We start from the raw sequence: 4,060 nt of genomic DNA on the forward strand, positions 1-4,060 counted from the left end.
AACTCTTGGGCTAAAGCGATCCTTTTGCCTTAGCCTCTCGAGTAGCTGGAACTACAGGTGCCGACCACAAAGCTCAGGTAATTTTTCTATTTTTAGTAGGGAGAGGTATCACTCTTGCTAAGGCTGATCTCAGACTCCTGAGCTGAAGCAATCCACCTGCCTCGGCCTCCCAGAGTGCTAGGTATACAGGCATGAGCCATCACACCTGGCTAAAGACAAAATTATTTAATGATCCTTGTTAAAGCATGGCAAGGAAGACTTTATTCAGGATCTTCTTGATGAGTATAAAGACCATCGCAACAGGTATTGAAGTAGGGGAGAGAGACTGGGCCCAACTCTGAACAACAGTATGGAAAAGTGGGAATTTATAGCTAAGAAATAAATAGGGGGGGATCAGGGGATGGGAAATTACTAAGAGGAAACATAAGGGATGATAGAGATTCTAGGTAAACCAACTTAGTAGGATTCTTGTTGAAGACAGGCTAGGTTAATTCAGATTATCACCTGTGGGAAGGTGGACGATGAGAATCTTATCAGGTATGTAGGAGGACAGGATATCAGAATGGGGAGGTGGTGGGGATTCTTGATAAAACTCACCTAGCAGAACTCTTTGCTAAAACTGGATTTTACAAAGAAGCGCACAGGAGAGTGTAGTAGATTCAGAAGCCTAAGCCAAACAAAGAATCTTTGTCAGTTTATTGCGTTTGACGATCATAAACTATAACTTCGCCCCTGAGATAGAAATTCTCCCATCTGCCAAAACGCTTTTATGATTCCTAGAGAGCGACTTGGAATTGCTATATAAATCATTTCACACATCGCATTCAATTTTTCCCCTCCCTGATTGCTTTTCAGTTCATTTAGTGAAGACAGCAGTAAAAGAATCATAGCAGGTTTCTCTTGCCTCTCGCCTCTCCAGTTTTTTCTCCTTCCAGAAGAGAGAAAGCAGATTATAGTTTAGAAAGGGAGGGCAATGCTACACATTAGGTACAGCCTGAAGCGGGAAAGATGGCCGTAAAGATTGTGAGCATTACCTTAAGAAGGGAGAGTCAAGAGGCCACACGGCCTCCTGAAAACGGCCACCCTAGTAGACAGCAATGTCTACTGAAATATAGCTGAATTCAGAGGCTGAGAGGCAGTGACAGGCGAGCGGCCCCCAAGGAAGGGAGATACTAAGAGAGCGGGTGCCCACCGGGATAAACGCCAGGAACCTCACCTGGACCAGGGAATGTCCAACCCGGACCAGTCTTTCGATCTGGGCATCGGCCGAGACCTTTTTAGCCAATCCTCGGAGAGGCGCTGCGGCGCTCGTTCCCGGCTCTCCAACGTCATCCTGCAGCGCCGGAAGCGGCGAGGCACTGACGTAGTAACCTGAACTTGTCGGTCTCCGCCGTGTTGAGGTAAGGCTGTTGTCAGCGAGTCTCCCATCCCTGACGGCCGCGAGTGCGGGAGTTAGGCCGGGAATACAACTACTCTTGAACCATATGCTTTGAATGACCCTCTCACGGCTTATTTCTGGTCTTACGTCACTCCATCCTTGCCTCCTGATCCTGTGGGCTGTTTCAGCCGGGGGCTTATGTTGGCGTCTACCCCATTTCACGTTTGTTCACGGATGCCCTTGGCACCTCTACCTAGTTTGGTCGCAGAGCAAGCAGAAAAAAGATAAATTAGTAAGTGGGCGTTGTCCAAACCAACAAGGCAGCTTAGCTTGTCGGGAAGGACATCTTCCACTGAGAATCGTCACAGGGTCTTCAACAGGCCTTATAGGAGTGCCGGAAGATGCAAACTTTCCCCCAAGATACGAATTCGAACAGTCCATCTTTAGACGCCTCCATGTTCACTTATTCCATATTGATTTTCTTCAACTGTTCATTAAGCTTCCAAACGGCTCACCCTTTGGCGCCTGTTATTTTATGGAGAAAATTAAGGTCATTAGACCTGCTTTCTCTTGAATTTCTGCCTGTGTTTTCCCTTCTTACAAAGTCATCTAAATTTACACACATCTTTCCCTTTAGTCCCAGAGGACAGTGCTTGTCTGATCAAAGCAAATCGTTTTATCTTTGCTTCTGATCTTTTATACTTTCGTTTTTGACACCTTGTTTTCTTTCCTTTTTTTAAAGTTGGGGTCTCTTTGTCACCCAGGCTGTAGTGGAGTGGCACAGTTAGCTGGCTGAAACTTTGTACTTCTGGTCTCAGGTGATCTTAGGGCCTCACAGCCTCAACATGTGGAGTAGCTGGGAGAGAACTTGTTTTCATTTGTCATTTCTATCCTTCACTGTCTGTGTTCCAGTCATGTATAAACAAGGTCAGGTGTCTCAGAGCTCTTGTGACACAGAGATGAAGAAGACAGATAAAGTGTTTTAAAGAGCTTACATTCTAGCTGTTTCTCCAGTTGCCTCTCAGTCATTTCTCCTGTGTATAGTTATTTGCCCCCTCATACTCCACAGAAAGAATCTTTTGTGATCCATCTTCATTTCTCTGTTGTCCAGTAAATTTCTTCCCCTTCTTATTCAAACTGTTTGTTAAAGAGTATTCTAAATTCTGTCTCCATTTCCCCATCTCCCAATCCCTCTGTGGTCTAGTTTTTGCACCCATCATTTCCCTGAAGTTTCATCCTGAGGTCAACAGTAATTGATTAGTAAACATGGTAGACATTTTTAAATCGTTACTGGATCCCTTTGCTGCCTTGAAACTTGATCATAATTCTTACTCTGGTTTATTCAGCAGACATTTATTATGACACAGGGATGAATAAGGCAGATAAAGTATTTTGAAGAGCTTATATTCTAGCTGTTTCTCCATGTGCCTTTCAGTCATTTCTCCTATGTATACTTATTTTTCTCCTCTTCTAAATGTTGGATGTTTTCATTGCTTGTGACGGTAGTACACTGCTCTTTTCGTTCTATACAAACTGCTTGAGTGAGTATAGAGCACATCAACTGGCTTGGTTTTAACTACCTTGCATGTGGCTCCCAAATCGAAGTTGTCATCTTAGATCTCTTTTCTGAGCTTCACCCTCATCTCTTCCTATCCTGGGGACAGCTCTGCCTGCAAATCCCACAGACACTTATATTTAGATATCTGAAATCGAATTCAGCATCCCTGAAATTCTTATCACATCTGTCACAAAGTCCTGATAATTTTATTCCCTGAATATTCCTCAAATCTGTGCTGTCTTCTGTGTTGTCCAACTTTAGTCATCATCTCTCACCTGAAATACGACAGTCTTCTGACTGGTTTTCCTTCCTCTAGTCTTTTTACCCACAGATCTGTTCACACAACCCTTTACCCTTTCAATAGTCTTTAGAAACAAATCTGGTAAATTCTTGTTTAATCTTTGAAGATCTGTCTGTCACTTGTTCTTTTCTCTCATTCATTCTGCAAACATTTATTGTTTATTGATTTTCAAAATCCACTGGGATTTTTAAAATTTGAGCTTCTCAGCTAGTCACTGAGGGCTTTGCCTCATCTGAATCCTGTCTGTATCTCCAGTCTCTTCTCTGCCTCATACTTGAAGTTCCAGCCACACTGAACTGCTTCACATGCACTGTTCTATTTCTTCTTTGTGTATTTACCCTTGTTTTACCATTTTCTTGGAATCTTCTCCTCAATTTCTTTCTCTGCTTTCTGCTTCAACTAATTAGATAGGTCATTTTCACTTGATTAGCCCATTTATGGCCTCAGTTTAGGCCCACCTCTTCCAGGGGTGCCTTCTTTCCTTCTTTCTCTTAGTATGGGTTTGGTACCCCAGCTTTGTGCTTTCATAATACCCTTTGTACAGATCAATCATCATACTTAACACATTTACTATTATTTCTTTTATATAAGTAAGTAAATATAAATTATTGTTTGGGATTCATTGAGGGTACAAAGAATTAGGTTACACTGATTGCATTTGTTAGATAAAGTTCCTCTTATACTTGTGTTCCTCCCCTCAAAGGTGTGCCATATACTGTGATGATTATTATTTCTGTGTTTCTCTTTTCTCAGGACTCATGTGTTATCTCTTTTTTTTTTTTTTTTTTTGAGATGGAGCCTCAAGCTATCCCCCTGGGTAGAG

At 42.5% G+C, this 4,060-nt stretch overlaps 1 protein-coding gene across 4 annotated transcripts in view; it reads left to right on the forward strand.

Annotated features, from left to right (window-relative positions):
• The first annotated feature begins 1,325 nt into the window (after window positions 1-1,325).
• The window catches only part of APTX (aprataxin), a 30,915-nt gene continuing 28,180 nt past the window's right edge, over window positions 1,326-4,060 (forward strand). For all 4 annotated transcript variants that reach the window (XM_012811684.1, XM_012811685.1, XM_023519339.1 and 1 more), the window contains exon 1: window positions 1,326-1,400. The gene's annotated coding sequence lies outside the window, so the exon portion shown is untranslated. The remainder of the gene's footprint in view (window positions 1,401-4,060) is intronic.

This window comes from Otolemur garnettii, unplaced genomic scaffold (assembly GCF_000181295.1).
Source record: "Otolemur garnettii isolate 467f Iridium unplaced genomic scaffold, OtoGar3 scaffold00172, whole genome shotgun sequence".
Lineage (NCBI taxonomy): Eukaryota > Metazoa > Chordata > Mammalia > Primates > Galagidae > Otolemur > Otolemur garnettii.